General features: G+C 42.2%; 1 protein-coding gene across 1 annotated transcript in view; it reads right to left on the bottom strand.

The window, feature by feature from the left end:
- The window catches only part of LOC137852211 (uncharacterized), a 143,668-nt gene that overhangs the window by 87,034 nt on the left and 37,734 nt on the right, over positions 1-18,900 (bottom strand). The window lies entirely within an intron of this gene.

The following is an 18,900-nucleotide window of genomic DNA, read 5'->3' as shown; positions in this document are numbered from 1 at the left end:
TGCATTCTGTTAATTATCATAGCATAAAAACAATTCCATCACCAGACCCTTTTTGAGGCAATACTTGGCACCAACATACAAGTGTAAATCTGCCATCTGCTATTCCTTTACCTTATCTTTACAAGACGGATTTAGTCGCTTTATTCTCCTCAGACAAGCTCAACAATTTTTTATCTTTTGTTTTGTCTTTTCATTCCATGAGCACTTATCCCCAAATTAACCATAGACTTTAATCAGCCTCCAGCACAGTGGAAGTTGTCAGGATGCTTTCCAGGGTGACACAAACTATATGATGGCAACAATTTAAAAGGGCCATGAAATAATAATAAAATTTAAAAAAAAAAAAAAAAAAAAAAAAAAGAAGACAAAGCAACGGATGCAAAAATTAAGATTTTAGTCTGCATGTCTCCCCAGCCTCATTCTTCCAAAATCCTGTCTGCCCTATTTTCCTTCTCCTCTCTGAAGAGCTTCATAGCCTACAGCAGATGCAGAGAAAGAAAACAAAATTATGTTGTTTAGGAAGTTTTTGTCTAAGATGAGATTTTTGTGTATCATTGCTCTAAATCTGCAGTAGAATTTGTGATTAATGCCTATACCCCGTACTTAGGCAGAGCCCATCTAGAGGTTTTGTAAGGAGAAACAGAACTGGAGAAGATTCTGGGCAGTTGGGCATCCTCCTTACCCTGATGATGTGCTGGGACAGGGAGCACAGTTTTCTTATTTTTGCATACTCCCACGTGTCCATGAAGCTTGGGCTTAGCTGCAAACTCTTTGCACCCAGAGCTGTGTGGCGTGTCCCAGCCAAGCACCTACTGGCCACACTGAAGAAAGGCACAATAAAATTGACAACAAAGAGGAAATCATGAGAACCTGAGTAACAGCTCTCCACAAAGACTGGTTCCTTTTGACTATACGAGAATAAAAGCCATTTGCTGTTTCTCTGCTGTTTACCACAAGGCCCCCAGAAGAGCATTCTGCATGGGGAGAACCATGGATCTAGAAGAAGAGATGACCCATCTCATTGCAGAAGCGTACGCTCACAGCAAGGTTGCAGTGGCCATTGGCCATTCTGCTGTGCAACCACACAAAGGTCCCAGGAGCCTCAGGTCCTCTGACCACCCCACTGGGCTGTGTCTGCCTCTCCACACTCAACCTCCTTCTCTACCATTTCATGCCCCTTTCATCCTTCTTGCCTGTTTCCCACAACATAGATGTATATGAGCATCTCAACCATCTTCATAACTTGATGGGACCTTTTTTCTTAAAGGTTCTTTTGAAATGCAGCCTGCAAATTCAGTTAAAACTCGTACAACAAGAGTGGGTGCCTCTATCCAAGAAGTGGCTATCCTTTCTTTTAGCATGGGATGATTCTGGTCCAAACTTACTCCATGAGAAGCACAATATCAGTGAGTGGCCCCACCCTGGAGACAGTCTTCTGTGAAAGGATGGAGAGGAAGAAGAAAGAGCTTTGCAGAGTTTTTTGCAGAGTTTGAGGAGGCCTCAAAACCTACTCTGAGCCAACTCAATTGACTCACATACATCATAGCACAGTCCACTGAGTGTGTTCAGTGCTCTTGATGAAGTATTTCATCGTTTACTTCTAAAATTTTGATTTAATAAGTTATGGTTTAGTGAATCATAGATAAACCAGGTTCTGCAAAGCAGAGACTGGCTGAACGAGCAAACCTGATGGTGGTCTCATACAACTCTGACACAGCTGGCATCTGCTATCTTCTGGAATTTTACTCTGGGTGTCACAATTTCATCCAGAGAGACACTCAGCTCTTTACTGAAGATATCCATTTAGTGAAGACAGCCGTTCTTCTATAAATAAATGCTGTATCCATTGTTTGATACAGAGTGCAAAACTGCCTGTTGTCAATAAAACACAGCAGCACATTTTACTGGCAATGCCTATGGGCTACAAGGAACTAGAAAATATATTCACAACCATCTTTAGGCCCCATTCATGGCCAGCAGAACTTCAGACTGAGCAATGTGCCTGCATCCAAAAGTTACATTTCAAATTACTTAAAAGCTTTGGGGGGGCTTCTTGGTGGTGGTGGTGGTTTGTGGGTGTTTTAGTTGTTTGTTTGTTTGTTTTTGCAAGAACTGACACATGATTCAGAAGTCCAAAGCATTTTCTTGGCCTGATGTTTGCCTGGAGAAGCGATGCTCAGTGACTGGTAGCTACTGGGAAGCTAATGCAGAAACAACAAGGTAGATGTGTTCTTCTGCACCTCCTGCAAACCCTCAGCCCTGGAGCTGTGCTGGTCAGAGCCCCAGAGAGGCTGAAGATGGGGGCAGATGCTCCCAGCCCAGCTGGCCTGACACCACAATATGGACCATCCAAGGACATGGTGGATGAGGTGGCTGGGTCCCAAACCTCCATGATTGGGGTTCCTCATTACTGTAAATGGCCTCCAGGAGGGATCTGGAGAGGCGCCTTCACCTTCCCTACAGCACGCAGTTCTGAGAAAGGCAAGTTTAAATATCAAGTCAGTTGCTTTAAACTCATATTCCAGCATGGTTAAGGAAGAAACAAAGCACATCAGAACCCAAGGGATAGTATATCTTTCATCCAGTTTAGCTAGGCTAACTGCCAGTAGAAAATCATCCTAGGTAGAAAATCATCCTAGCTAGAAAATCATCCATCAAAATCCACAGGATACTGTCCCTAATGCGCTAATGTCTTAGCCTGATAATCTCTGCACTATCAGCTTTCTACCTGACCAGCCTGACTAAAGGTAGCAATCTGACCGTTCGGGGAAAGCCAAGTGCTGCAGCTGGAGGAATTACAGAGCTGGCTCTGCTGTTCACCGGGAAGACAGAACGGCTGCAGGTCACAGCACTCTTCATTACAGCACCGAAGGAGGCAGGTGTATAGATTTTGCAGTGTACTGTGGAGCAAGAAATTGGGTCTGAGATTACAGTCAGAGAAAAGGAATACGTGCTTCTTTTTGTGTTAGAATAAAAGCCCGTGTACTTTGCTGCTGAAATTCTTGCATTAGAAAAATGGATGGAAAATCTGTAAATTCACAGTGCATGAACAGGGCAAAGGCTGCTTCTCAGGGCACAGAAAAGTCACAAATTAAGCTGGGGGGAACCTCCAGTTGTCCAAATGCTTTGCAATAGCTGTCTCTGTACATGCTCTCACTCCAACTGATGCCTGCTGCCAAGTCTTTCAGATGTGTTCAGATACTTAACTTCCATGGTAGGAACCCAGGTGGCTTAATCCCAGCCCACTAGACCACTCATTCGCAGTCTGTGACCCGTAAACCCACATGGATGATTTCTTAGAGACCCGTGACTGGGAAGAACAAGTTCGTGTACTGCTCTGCAGTATACGACGTTTCTAAAGGGGTCCTCGGTCCACAGAGAGATTTTAGAGGCTCACAAATCAAGAGAGCTTGAAAACCACACTACTGTGCAACCTCTCCTTCTAAAATATTTCATTTTGCTTCACAAGGAATAGTGCCTGACATCTGGCCTGACCTGGCACTATGATCATACAGTATTTTAAATATGTAACATCCAGAAGATACACTCTTCTCAACAGACATTAAACTAACATGCAAAACAGAGAGCATAAGACTAGTTTACATTAGTCCTATTGTCTTGATACTGTTTTTATTTTATATAATCCTGTACATTTCCATTTTCTTACACTTCTGCATTGCCTGCAGGATGGACTTCTATTTTCCTCCCCGTCCTCCTCTGTCCTGATAATGAAAATGGTTCTGGGACAAAGCACAGATGTTTGGAACTTGATGTAAATGCACTTTTGCTGCTCTGAGGAATTAAAAGGAAATAGCTTGTGTTGTAATAGGTAGCTGCAGAGCACAGCTTTTAAAGACAGCCTATAAAGAGTGATGAGGCAGTGTGGCTGGGGACTGCCAGAAGAGCTCCCCCGGTGAACCCTCCTGTGAGAGGCAAAGCCCACCATGGGAAGCTACTCCACAAGAGCTCCTGCCAAATAGCTTACTCTGCTAAAGCTGATGCAGCTAATTTCCCCATTCAGATGAACCACTGCTGTTTGTGTTACATTGGCACCCAGCTGAAGCCAGAGCCTCGTAGCAGCTGATGTTGTACTGCTGGCAGAGGCAGCTGCTCTTACAATGAGCTCGAGATCAGAAAGCATTGAAAGGATTTGGTACATAAAGCTTGCCTCAGGATTTCATCTCACATGAGGATTTTTCCCTTTCACCAATCTTTCCTTCTCATCAGGAGAGACCATGGAAATAAAATAAGAAGTTTGCAGACAGTTCTCTCTTTGGATTCATCTTCAGACAAGTTTGACTTTGGCACACAGGGAATGCGGAGCTGCTCCATTCCCTTTCACCAGTGCCTGGATCCATGACAACCACCAAGGTGTCTGACAACACCTCCTGCTGCAGAAAGCTCAAAGAAACCAGGACTATGCTTTTGCACAGTGCTTGCACAGAAGATTCCCAGAAAATGGACCAGTAAAGCTGTCTTACCTTGGGAGAATGGGTTATTACTCCATCCTCCTGCAGTGAACACTGAGGTCCTGCCTGGGAGGAGGACAGATCCAGGCAAGTTATGAATCCCTTGCAATGGATTTGTTTCCACATACATTCCCCATCCCTTATTCTATGGCTATGGTTCTTGAACCATGTTTGGGCAGCTACTCCAGACAAGCCAGCCTATATTCAATTTGGGAGAATGAGAATTAAACCATATTAACAGTGATACTGATGAGAGTTGATGAGGATGTTATTAATACCATGCAGGGTGCCTTCGGTAAGCCCTTACTGTCAGGGACATTTGTGACAATTCTGAACAGAAGCTTCACTAGAAATTTTTAGACTGCAAGATCACTGTTTGGTCATTTTCTATAATGGCTGTGGATACAAATATAATCATTTCCTGCTTGCAGTCTACAGACCCAATAAGCTGCCTCGGGAATTAGAATCCAATAGGCAATGATAAATGACAGGGTTATGAAATATTGCAAGGGCCTCTATGTCACGCTGTCCTTTCACCTTCAATACAAATGAGCTGTGTGACTGCTTCCTACAGAGGTGTTTTCCATGCTTAACTGAAGAGATCTGTCTATTTACATCTCACATTTACTAAAATTTCAGTAGATGTCAGTAACTGAAAGAAACGATCACATTAAAATGAAATACAAAATATGTAGTGCTCAAAAGTCTCAGCTGATGCAAACACTTCGCTTAGTGCCTTGTTTGTGCATAATATGGTTCAATTTGTGTTGATTCATTGCCCCCTTTGCCATTTCTCTTAATTCACAGCGTCATGTTTTTATGAGCTGGTGCTGCAGGAAAATCTACAAGCAGAGCATGTATTGTTGGGATGACATTGGCAACCCAAAAAGGTATGCATGGATCATCTTACTACTTAGCCATTGCTTCTGAAACAGTCTGCCTTTTATTTACCACTGTGGCAGACTTTGTCTGCTACAGATGACAATTTGCAATCACTTTTCTCCTTTTCTTCAGCTACTTCTGCTACAGTCATAAATGAGAGAGAGAGAGAATTAATCAAACTCAAAAAACCCTCCAGTGATTGGATCTGATTGTAGATGTCTCAATTGCAATGAAGTTGAAATTACTGGTGTATTATCGTTCTTGAAAGCAATTTTTGTGCAGTAACTCTGGTAGGAATCTCAAATAAATTGTAGCTATTGATCACCAGCTATCATATTTCCCACACAGAGAGTCTGACTCTTTTTTTCACATTGTAGGTAACTTTGCTTGCTCTCAGGCTTGTTTTTGGAGAGAACCAGCTAATCCTTTTCAATGGGAAACTGGACATATTTGACAGGAAAGGTCACCACAGAGCCCAATACAAGCAGACAGCATAGCTGAAAAAAAAAAAAAAAAAAAAAAAAAAAAAAAAGCAGAAGGGACAACATTTTGGAGCAATGCCATGAGTACCTCTCTTCTCTATGCTTTTCCTGCTTCCCAGACCAACCAAGATGCTCTCTGTTGTCCTCGTTCTGGGGAGAAGGAACTAATGCTGCCCAAGTATTTCTCACTCCTGAGCAATCTCACCCTCTCACAGGACCTTTGCTCACCACAGCACAAGCCAGGCTCTGCCCTGCAGTGACTGCAGCAGCCCTCTTCCTGCCCAGCAAGGACTCCAGCACTCTGTTTCTCTGTTGTCTCTTGTCCCTTCCTTAGGAAGACAAATGTCATTTGCATCAGGGTTTAGCTCAGTGCCATAAAATAATTGAATGGAAATGACTGTGCTCTTATCTGCCTTGTACAGTAAGTCCCTGTGAGGGGACGATGACCTCTGTTATTCCTTCAGCAGCTATGGCCCTACCTTGAGGTCCTTACTTTCCATGGCAATGCTGTAAGCAGAAGTTTAGAAAAGTCAGGGTGGGTGCTGGTTTCTGGCCACCCATCCCTAGCCTCAATGCCAGGACCATGCACGAGCTGTTGGCTGTTGGCATCCATCATCCTTTGCTGTGTTACTACATAGTCATTGCTCTTAGTCACTGAACATGAACAAACTCCAAGTCATATCCCAGGAAGGATTGCCACAGGGAGAGCAACAAAGGCTCCTAGAGGAAGGAGGCAGTCACCCCTCTCATTCAGTGGTTGGGACCTTCAAAACCAACACCATGGAGCTGAGAGTCCACTCTCTAATACTATCTAACAAGATCTGAAACCACACGAACACACTCCGATAAAGTGCTTGTTGGTGCCTGTAGGGGCAAGAAAAGCTCTTAATCATTTCTGCTAGAAGATAGTCTAGAGGAACCTGTGTAGGGGCTGGTACAGAACTGGTTAATAAATGTGTCCAGAAAGTTTTCTGTGGGTCATACTGCTAGAGGCTTTGCAGGGGCCTGTCCCAAGCCTGACTTTATTCAGGGTTCTCACTGATGACTTGGACAGTGAAATACAGAATATGTTTGTCAAGTGCCTATATAATATGATGCAAGGACAAGAAGAAATTTGGGAAGAGCAGTGGAAGGGTAACAACTGAGTTCAAATCAATTTTGGCAAACTGGGTAAAAAGTCAAAAGAAAGAACAAAAAAAAAAAAAAAAAGAAACAAACAGTTAAAGCTTAGTAAAAGCAAGTAAGAATGGTACTTCAAGCAGGACAAATCACAGAAGGGGAAGTAGGTTATGCATCAGCTCTTCAAAAAACAGGCTCAGTTATTAGTGAACAACATCCCATCAGAGATAAAAAGGATGGAATTCTGGAATCTATGTGAGGGAAAATGGCTTGCAACACAGACTGAGTCATCCCTCTGTTCTGCTCAGTGATGATGGATACAGCCTCAATTGGGACATTATACTCTGTTTTAGGCATCACACTTCCAGGAAGACATTAAGATGACAGCAACAGTAATTATTAGAGATCTAAAAATGTGCAACCTGGGAGGAAACAGTAAAAGAACTGGAGCTGTCTGCCTAAAACATGTGAAAATTATGATGAAAATCTAATATTAAGAAGTTTGCTATAGGAAAGGATTTTCTCTGTGGTCTTGAAGGCTCAGAGAAGAAATAATGTGTTGAAGCTCTAGCAGAAAAGATTCAATATTAGAAATAGCTTTCCAGTGTTAAAGGTAATAAAGGTTTGAAACAGATTACTTTGGGATGCCAAGGGTTGTCTCCAGAAACAGGGTGGATAAACGTTAAGACAGAGAGAAACAGCTGACCTAGTTTTGAGCATAAGGGTGGACCGAGAACCCTCCTAAAGTCCTTCCAGCTGCATTTTTTTGGTGACTCCAGACAGCAACCCAGAGTTCATTTGTGACTTTCTGCAACTCATTTCAATGACACAAGACTCTGTTGGTTCTGTAAACCAATGTGAAGTTAATTACTAGGGAATCAAATGCAGCAAGAGATCTGTTGAGGTCTCAGGCAATCAGTGTTACAACAAACTTAAGGAACGTTGTTGATTATCTTTCTTTAGCAAAGGCAATGACCTCCTGAGCTGCCAGGTCCCCAAATTGCTGTTACCCTACCCTAACCATAGTTACCTGCCACCTCCTTAATCAAAAATGTTTCAAAACTCAGCAGAAAATTCCTGAAACAGATTCTCAAATCTGAGTACTGTGAGCAAGAAGAAATCAAGAAGGTTAAACTTGTGACTCTATTTTGAAGTAAAAAAGTAAAAACAAAAAGAGAAAGAAAACATTGTGAGTTCAGGCTCACTCCAGCGAGCTCTGCTGGAGGAGGACCTGGGTGTGCTTCTTCATCCCTTAAAACCAGGACTGGGGAAACAAACTCAGTCTTCTTTGTATTTTTCTAATTTGTCAGCCTGTTTTGCCTACATATTCTGATCACTCTTTGTGCTGACATGAGTCATTTTTTATATAGACATTATGGAATTTTAAGAAGCCAAAATTAGTGTGTGGAGCTAATTCAGGTTGTGCCTTCAGGACCAGGGGAGCAAGGAGAGGCTGGGGCAGGAGCAGGGTGTCTGGAAAGAGGCTGTGAATTCCCTTGCGACCAGAAATGGGGGGAGAGGCATCGACAGTACATGCGGCAGGATGCTCCTAGTCTGGACCCCTGTGATGTACAGAAGGTAGGTCCGGATGGTGGTGGCTCCAATTCGTCCTTCCAGCTGGGTGACTTCGCATACCCTGATTCATTCTGAAAGTTAACCCAGAGCAGCGGTGAGCTGGTGATAAAACATCCTTGTGGCCCTAGTTACTGACAGATCCATGCTGGAGGAAAGTAGCTGTAAATCCTGCTCCTCTGCACCCACACAAGCCACATTTTGATCCAGCCTCTGCATGAGTCCGTGGCAAAATTCCCGCTGACTGCAAATGGGTTTGGACCGAGTTTATGAGCCACATCATTTACATGATGTCTGCGCTGCCTGAACTAATGTCCATCTGCTTGGATGCCGTTTAGGGCTCCTAACAAATTGGTTGAGCCCTAGGGTGAGGCAGGGCCCGACAGACAGACCACATGGAGTCCTGACTTGTCACCGCCACTGCGAGACATCCCCTCATCCATGTCAAAGTACTTCTCCTCACCCATGGCAATGCCACAGTGAGCTTTCCCCTTAGCAGTGCTCATTCTTGTTCTTCACCTCTTCTTGCATGGGTGGCCCACTTATGTTTTGGCCTGACTGAAATGGGAGGAGGCAGCCTGGCCCAGCCTTGCACCACAAACAGCCTGGTTCCTGGCCTGCACCTGTTTTTTGGGGGGGAAATACTCATTTTGTGTGCATGAGGTAATAGGAATAGGCACCCGAGACTGGATGGCTGGATGGCAGCTTCTATAGCCTGACAGTCAAACAGGGAAATCACATTTACCTTAAATAATGAAGATGGAAAATTGAGGACTTAAGAATGAAGACAGCGTAGAGAGATGGAACAAGAATAATGGATTTTTCAGTTCAATGGTAAGGAAAGGAGATATTTTTTAAATCTATTCAAATTGATCTGAAGTGAATTTTTATCATGAAAGCTGACAAACAAAAATATTACTTCCTTTTCCTGTCAACAAAAAGCTGCTGTTAAAAATGAATGTAATGTTTCCTTATAGTGTTATTCAGCCTTTTAATCCTATTTGTTTATGTTTGTTTGTTTTTGTTTTTCAAACTAAGTGAGGTTTTCAACAAAACCTGCCATTTCAACATTAATATCACATCTTCATCTTAAAAATGCAGAAATTATGTAGCTTGAAAGTGTTTAGACAATAAGTACACTTTTGTCCAGCATCACCATCAAAGCTGGTTTGATCCATTTGATCCGTTTGATCCATGGAGCCCATACAGCCTATTTTTTCCTACCAGACTTCATTTCATTTCCAGAGGAGTTTTTTCTTTATGCTAAGCCTATAGCAAAGTGTCTGCCCCAGCCGGCCATGCAGCACCTTGTGCTGCCTGCCGATGGGACCACAAGCCACAAGTCATGCATTACCTGCAATAAAACACATCAGTGCTCTCTTTCTGCATCAGTTTGTCCGTGACAGCAAGATGAGCATCACGCAAAGGAGTGGGGAGAGGAAACAACTTAAACCTGGCCACTTCTCATCATCCACACATGAATGGGAGATGACCCCATACGCTCTGTGACAGACATTTCCTCTTGCTTCAGTAAAAACTTCCTCCACAGCAGAATTATCGTGTATAAATTCACTCACTTCAGTCTCATGAAGCCATATTTTTTTTCTCACTTCTTGCTACAATCCCCCTGAAGGTTTACTTGTGGAATGTCAGTGCCTGCTGGGCAGAGGCAGCCTGGCAGCTGCCCCATGTGAAATGAGGAATTTCATGAACCTGCGAAGTATGGCATGATAGTGCTGCCTTCATTCCACTCAGGCCCCTGGGCACCAGATCCCTATCTTTGGGGATGAAAAAGAGATTAGAGAAAACTAATAAATCTCAAAACTTCTTGGTCAGTGGAAGAACTCAGAGGTAAAAGCTGAAATGCACAGCACAGCCACAGCTGGGGGCCACGGACAGGAGGGCTCAGGGGGCAGCAGGTGCTCCCACAGGTACTGTCAGCTTGTTAATGTAGTTTTAACTGTCTGCATTTTTTTCTGCTAAAAGAAGGAAAGGACTGATGGGTGAAGATGTGTGATTTCCTGCAGGTGTGTTCCACTAAGAGCATTTTTAGGAATTTGGTCAAAGGAGCAGAAGGAAAAGCTCGTATTGGGTCAAAAGTACTGCAATATCACATCATGCTGGGAATGCTCCTTTACAAAGGAAGCAAAAAATTCATTCACTCAGAACTGCAGCCCATGAAGTGTTTTGAAGCTGTGCACCAGGACAAAAGACCACAGATGCCATGTGCACATGCTTGCAGCACCTGAGTGTGAAGGGAAGCAAAAGTTGATGCATGCTGGCCATTTGGCTGCGGCAGGTGCCTCAGTTTTAGAGCTGGCCCATTTTCCAGCTTGGACTGGGACTGGCAATAGTGCCTTCAGCCAGCCAAGATGCCAACCACACCCTGTGAAATACAACAGTCACATTTTGTGAGGATGTATTTGCTTTTCCATGCTGCTCTGGAGCAGTGAAGGCACCAGCACAATGCTGTCTCTGCTTCTGGGCAGCATTAGAGAGCACAGGGGGGCTGTTGTTGAGCCAGGTGCCCTATCCCATATGTACCTGTAATGTACCAAATGTCTTCTACCTGCATGCAGTGCTTTAGGGATAAAGCAGCTAAGGACCAAACAGTGGCTAACACAGCATGGTTTGACCATTCTAAATGACAACTCCAGCTTTTTTAACTACCTAAATGCCCAGGTTCCTCATACAGCTGATGGAGAAAAGTGGGTGTCTTTTCAAGAAAAGATGTCCTTGCTTCAGCTCAGGAGCCACATTACAGGGACAGAGAAAAGTTAGGTGCACAGAAAGTGCACAGAAAGAAAGCAAGTGTAAATCTTTGGCTTTCCTGCAGCCAAGGGCAAAACTTGAATTTATACAGAACGTGTGAAAGTGCAGCCCTTGCAGCAGGTTGGGTATTTTAAGCCTATAGATCAATTGCAGGTCCTTGACATGGGAAATATGTGATTTTTATTGACTACAGGAGTTTCAATTCAGAAAGAAATAAAACAAAAATAAAAGTAAATCATGGAACCAAGCTAAGACACGGCTTTAAATAAGAAACTAAAATAATCTGAGTTGTGGTAGTGGCTGTCTGAGACAGCTGTGTCCCGGTTATGGGAATAGATCCTGCACCTCAGCTGCTGGGTGAAGTCCTGGCCCTGCAGAAGTCAGCAGCAGAACTCCCATTTCTGTCAGGATGGCACATTATCCCTGACAGTCTTGCTGCATTGTAAACTTGGGCAGGTTTTCTCCTTGAAAAGGACTGCATTTCCAGGCTGGATGGTTATTTTCTGTATCACACAGTTGTGATTTTGTTTTCTTCTTACAAAAGTCAGGTTTCCAGGGTGCTACAGCTTTGGCTGCTTAATAGAAACCTGACCATGATGGAAGAAAGGACAGAAAGCTGCCGTAGACATCAGGCATCAACAACACAGAGCTCCACTGACCCAGGGGAGCAGGAGGATTTACCTGACACAGCGGTACCCATGCAAGGTGTGTGTGTTGGGAGGAAACTAGCTGTGAAAGTTGCTGCCATCATTAAGAAGATGGATTTCTTTGTTAGTCTTTTCTCTGATTTCTGTGTACCTCAGCTGTATACAATAGACCTTATAATTTCCCTCCTAGTGGCTGACTTAACAACCTGAAATTTTTACCCTGGATGTCATGACTTTTAAAAAGAGAGAAGCTGCCCCAGTGCTATGCAATTAAATTGTTAAAGCTGTAAACAGACTAATAATACAGCAGCAGCAGTTGTGCTGTACTTTACCCTTCCTTACTAGCTAGCTGGAGAAAGATGCCGATGCAATTAAACAGCATTTTAAATATGATTACAATGATTCCTAATATTTGTACTAACCACATATTTTAATCTGAGTATTTTAATAACCAACATTCATAAATTCATTAAAAGAAAAAGAAAAAAAAAAGAAAAAGAAAAAGAAAAAGAAAAAGAAAAAGAAAAAGAAAAAGAAAAAGAAAAAGAAAAAGACCTTTCCTCCCATCTTATTTTCTCAGTGTTTCTGATGCATGAAACTGTCTGTCTCCAGTACCTCATTTTTATTCTTTTTTTCCTCTTATGTTCATACCCTTATCATATTTTGTCTTCATCCATTTTTTACTGTCATATGTTTATAAAGATAATATTTTTATCAATGAGGCACACATCAGAGATGAATAGCAATGTGGAATTAAATCTGCAGAACCATGAATAAAAGAAACTTTAGTTGTACTTTGTAGTTAACCTTCAGCCTGGAAACATTTACTCTTCTGTGGAAGATATTTTACATCATGTAACTTGAAAAAGAGAAGTTCAAAGCACAGGTATCTGGGCTGGTTTGGGGAAGAGTGAGTCAGGGATTATGGCAGAGCATGAAGCCATGCTGTCACACTGCAGGAATTAATTGGGTACTGAAAGGAATGGCTGAAGCGTAGGAGGAGGATTGGTTTTGGTGAACAACAACAAAGAGCAGAGAGCTTCCTGGTGCTTTTATGTTTCAGCCATCTTCTAACACATCTCAAGACTGGGGGGGGGGGGGGTTGAAAAATCAAAACAAGCAAACGTATCGATGTTGCTGTGGTAGGAGGTGAGGTCTGCTCACACCTCACCACCTCAAGCTGAGTCTTCTGCTGAGAGCAGCTCCAGTCCTGCACAGAGGTCATGATTGACTCCAAACTGGGAGAGCGTATGTCAGAAAATTATTTTAAAAATATAAAAAATGTTGCAAATACAGGAGTTGCATCTGTGTAATTCAGTTGGCAGATGAAATCCTGAACATGCTGAAGTCCGGGACAAAAGTGCTGCTGACTACAGGTGCCAGGTTCTCACTGGGCATCTCTGCTGTTGGCTCCCACTCCCACCAAGGCTGGTTGGGTATGATGGTGCTTTTTTGGGGGGTGCTGATGAGCTGCAGTGATGGAAGGATTGCATTTTGACAGCCGGGAAGGCGATGCCTTCTCCAGACCCTGCTCTTGTGGAAAGTACAAGCCTGCCATATGTGGATGATTTGGCCACTTTAGACCTAAATTGTGAAGCCACAAGGAACAGAAAGGAGCACTGTAAAATTGGCACACAAAATATGGAAATTAAACATTCTCTGAAAGATTAAAGTAAATTTGCAAGGGTCCAATGAGGCATTGTCTTTCCTTCACTATCCTCAGCTGATGTTTTCTATTAGAAAAACTCTAAGTGGAATGTGCCTGGGACATTTAAAGGAGGAGAACAGGGATCAAGATGAGATTCACTGGCATAATGACAGCCTTGAAGTACATTATAGCTTACGTTGTGTTAGCTTGTGCCTTTCTGTACCCAAAAAGAAAAAAAAAAAAAAAAAAAAGTAGATTACACCTGTGCCCTGTTATTTAGCAAGCATTAATGATTGTTAGAATTTACACAAACTCCATTACACAACTAGTGACTAAACTGCTACTTTAAACAGTTTCTTTATAGAAATAACTTGGAAACTACATTAAAATAAGCTATAGATTTCTTTCTGTCTATGAGCTACCAAGAGTACAAATAAATCTCTGCATTTTCTAAGCCTGGATTAAGAACAAGCATTATTTGTCTAATAAAAGAGTTCTACATATCATTAGTCTAGCTGCTACAGAGAGTTGTAGTTTAAAAATGAAATAAACACAGCTGCACATAGTCAGAATAATATTTAGTAATCAAGAGGCCTTAATACGTATAGATGCTGTGAAAAAAAATGAGCCATAGTTTTAACAATCTCCCCGTTCTAAAATTCTGAAGAAACACATGTGCTTCAGTTTTTAAATGGATGTTTTAAATTCATTATAGTCTTCTGTAAACCCAGTGAAGACAAGGATACTTCTGTAGTGGTCATGAGCTGGTTTACAGAACTGTAAGGCAATTAGGAGGATTTGGTTGCATATGTAATTCTAAATGGAAACTATTGCGTTAGTCTGTTTCTAGCACGAGAAATGAATTTCTCAGACATATGTTTTTTATCTTTGTAATAGATTTTGAGTTGTTTGGTCTGCTCTGTGAACTAAACAATTGAGAAATGGTGCATAAGATATATTTTATTTTCAGATTCATACTCTATTTTACAGCAAAAGTCTACTTTATTGGGTTTTTGTCCTCCTTATTTGGCTAAAGAGCCAGAAGCAAAAAGTGCTTGCAAAACTCAACACTTGAATAATCATGTGGTCATTAGTGTATTCAGATGGACATTTGTTAACCACAAATATCTAGTGAGAATAGATATTCTGCATGTAATCAACGCCCACAGAAAATGTGCAGGCAGATTTTGTATAGCCATTTGCCCTGTGATGCTCAGTGTTAGGAGGGTTCACCCGTCCTCGTCTTCTGTCTGGTGCTTCATTGTCTTTAATGTCCTTCTACAAATAGAAAGCAGATAATCTCTGCTTTTCTTAAGGTACAAATGTCTGTGAAAATGAAACCAGTAATATAGCCCCACCTTACAGTGAAAGCCTATTGAGGCTTCTCCACATTTTCCCTTGCCAAACCCTAAAATGACAACACCCTTCAAGTTAGATTGTGGGACACTTTATTATTCAGCAAGAATTTGTCCAGTATTAACTCATTTATTGTTTCTGAGTATCCTGGAGGTTATTTGGGATACCACTATAGTTGGGAATTTAGTATAAGGCAAATTAATCTAGATCTCATGTCCCACACTCAGAAGCTGTAACCTCCCTTGGCCAGTAACATCAGCACTGTTGATTTTTTCAGGATATCAATCAGAAAAGTTTTTTCTTCTAACAAGTACAGGCTTTCCTGGTTGAAACATCTTCAATAATTTCAAAGTTACCAGGCAGCCACTGAAATCAGTTTGAAAGGTGCCGTGTCAGCCAAAACACAGTGTAGTGACAGATGTGGAGCTAAAAATACCAGCTTGACAATCTTTCAAAAATCAGGCCCTCAGGAGAGATGGATTACAGGCTCAGTTCCTCAGGATCTGAGCTCAGACATCTAGCAGACACTGTTCAGTGAGAAGAAATGCAGTAAGTGGGCCTAGCCAAGGGCTGGAGTGAGGAAAAGCTGAACCTTCTCCTTTGAGCACACCCTGCTGGGGTTGCACCAGCTGCACTGGAGCAAGGCGTGCTCTTGTTTCGTCCTGTGAGCCAAAGGTTTGGGTCCCCATCCGCCAAGGATTCCCTTGCGGGTAGAGAAACTGCAGCTGTCCTGTTTGAAAGCCATGGGAGACTTAGCACAAAGGCAGGCAGCTATAGGATCTGCCGTCCCTCATTCAATCTCATGCCATACTGAAGTGTGCCTCCATCACCTGCAATATAAACCTGGGGACACTCTTCCACTTGCAGATTCCTCAGCCCTGGTCATTACATTATTGCATCACAAATGTTTATGTAAGGAGCTTATCTTCTCTTTCTACCTCTGAAGACATCCCCTTTAATTCAACATCCCTCCCAAGTGCTCTCTGACCCTCCTTTCTCTTCTACCTCTAGTATGATCCTCGCTCCCATACCTTTCCTGCAAAATAAACTAATAAATTGCTGTGAGCTGAAAGGTAACACACTGTCAAGTATTCATCCATAATCCAGCCACGGCATTAATTGCCCAGGCCAGATGCCGTGGAAGTGCCATAGACTCTCCAGCAGACCTGGAGCCCAACGAGAAGTCTATGGTTTCTTCCCTAGCAGATGTGCTGGGCTAAGTATTTTGTTTAAAAAATTTATAGGAGGAAAATGTTTTTCTATTTAATAAAAGTGTTTGTTTCACTTGCCTTTTTTTTTATACTTTTACTGAAAACTTCCTTTATCCATTCCTTTTGTTGTTGTCTCTTGTTTTGTTTTTTTTTGGTTGTTGTTGTTTTGTTTTGTTTTGTTTGTTTGTTTTAATCCCCTAAAACAAGGAAAAATAGAGGTATGAAAATTGGTATCTGTTTTTTTTAACTGCAAAATCTTGACCCTTTTTATTATTTTACTATTCTGCTTTAAATCAAGGTCAAGCCTCCCCCCTTTTCCCAAACCATTTAACCATGCAACATCTGTTTCTTTTGTTTCTTTTTTTTTCGTATTATAGCTCCTAACACTTACAAAGAAAAGTGCTGGAGCTTGAATGCCCTGGTAGCACTTTCTCAAATTCTCAGCATCTCCTTGGAAAGGTGCGGTTAAAAATAGAAGAAGGAATCATTTTGTAAAACTCAGCATTGTCTAACTATTTTCTCCCTCTAATTGCTCAAGCTGGCTCCTAAAGCCAGGTTTACTGCCTTATGGGCCATTTCAGTGCTAGAAAAAAAAGACACTTGGAAAAATGCAGTGGCCAGCTCTACTGAGTCATTGTGTCAAACCTGTATAAAGTCACCCTACCAATAAATTGAATGGGAATGAACTAAATAGCTTTCTACTGATGTAAAAGTCTTATATTTCCAGACAGAGCAAGAGACTTTGTTATACTGTAGTACTGGCAAGCGTCTGCTTTTGTCTGTCATTTTCCTTCTCCAGACTCTGATTTTATTATCATATCGCTGTAATGAAAATCACAAATCATCTGGACAGCAATGGCAAGGAGCTGTATCTCCTAGCCCTGGTGTCACCATATATTTCAGAGCTTTGTCATCACATCACTTTGGTGAAAAACACCCACTGGTTTGAGGAGTAGCCTGCAAATACACAGGAGTTAGCTGCAGAGTCACACCGATATGTCAGCCCTGCCTTTGCTGGTGTCCTTCACTCCTGGCTGTGCTACTGCCATGGTCAGGAGCTCCCTGAGGAGCCTCCATGGGGCCAGGGCTGAGTATTTCCCTGGAGGAAAGTCAGCAATCAGAGCACAGCAGGAAAAGCTCTGCTTTCCCCATCGTTTCATGCACAGTGAGCAAGTATTTCATTGCTACTGCTCTATCCATAATCCGCTTGCTAGTGTGTTGATCTTTCCCATCCAACAGCAGGGAACGCTGCTTTCTGAATTGTGTGCACTTCTTGTGACTTGTATGCAAAATTCCCATAGTGGAAATAGCACTGTGATATTGCAGCATTTTGAGGCTCAATTCCCCCTTGTAAATTGAGAAGGCAGTGGACTGGAGCACTAACTCAGCATTGTTTCAGTTTTCTGTCAATATCCAAATCACCTGCCAGCAAACTAAACCCACTCATGTGGTAAGAAACATCTGTGAGCAGATCTTATTTGGGTCTTCTTGTAAAAAGCCACAGGATGGAGATCAAATCCAAAGAAACCAAGTGACCTTGCTTAAAAAGGTGACTCAACTTTAATGTTGTTAGGTGAAACACTCCAGAAAGAGCTGGTGATTGAGATATGTAATGTGATATCTGGAAAACTGACCCCAATTTCTGGTTACTGACCCTTATCTTACCTGCTACAGCTGCAGAAAGCTCAAGTAGCTGTGCAAAGGCAGGTGTGAACACACTCTGACTCTGTCAAAGGTAGTGATTCATTTCTACCAACAAGAAGAATTAGGTTGGGAAAATTTGATGGCTTTTTGTTGGGAAAATTTTGCAACTGCTTCCTAAAAAAATCAACCCACAACCATACAAAACCCAAGGAGATTGTTCACTGCAAGTCTTTCTTACGCACACCATTATTTAAATGGTATATTGTGGTGACATTTTTCCTCATGTAAGTGTTGGTACATGCAAGGAGGGTGTCTCTGCTTGAATTCTTGTGTTTCTTCAACAGCAAGATGGAGTCAGATACCAAGAAACTCTCACCAGAGAAAAGAATGTAGGAGAAGAAAAGGTTATGAGAAAGGGCAATGCGAAAAACTCTACTTTCTCACCAGAAGCTGTATTAATCTGTCTTTATGTGAGTAGTTCTCCAGGGGCTCTGTGCCTCCACAGGGTAGGCACAATCCTGACAGCAACAGCTGCTCGACAAGCACTTTCCTTCAAGGAGACATCCTGGCTCATCGTTGCAGAACCATATTGCTCTGCCTGTTTGTAAAGCAAAATATCTGATATCCAGATAATTATGGCATGGTATGAACTCTAAGTGGTGGTTTATTGTTTGTTTTGTTGTTATTGTGAAAAAAAAAAAATACAGGGCAGGGATATTTGTAACCTTATTGTTTATAATAACAATAAGCACTTGAAATCCATGTTTCTCAAAACATCAGTATGATCTCTAACTTGTAAATGGGGGTAACAAAAATATTTTTGTGGCCAAGGCAGTACTGCAAGGAAAAGGCTTATTTTGGGCTGAAACCCAGAGCAAAAGCAACTAGATCTAATCACTAATGAATCTTCAAATCCTGCAGCCCCAGCTTGAAACACAAAACATTTTGAGGCACTCATGTCCTTGCTATGGCCAGCCCAAAGGAGCCTACAAGGTGGTATTCCGGGCATGTCCTGAGGGATCTACATCCTGGTCCATACACCCATAAGTAGTGGGTGATTAGCTCTGTGTAGATCTTTCTGGACTGGATTTCTGACCA

This window comes from Anas acuta, chromosome 2 (genome assembly GCF_963932015.1).
Source record: "Anas acuta chromosome 2, bAnaAcu1.1, whole genome shotgun sequence".
In the NCBI taxonomy this organism is placed as follows: Eukaryota; Metazoa; Chordata; class Aves; order Anseriformes; family Anatidae; genus Anas; species Anas acuta.
Note: the sequence above shows the minus strand (reverse complement) of the source record. Positions and strands in the feature narration are given on the sequence as shown.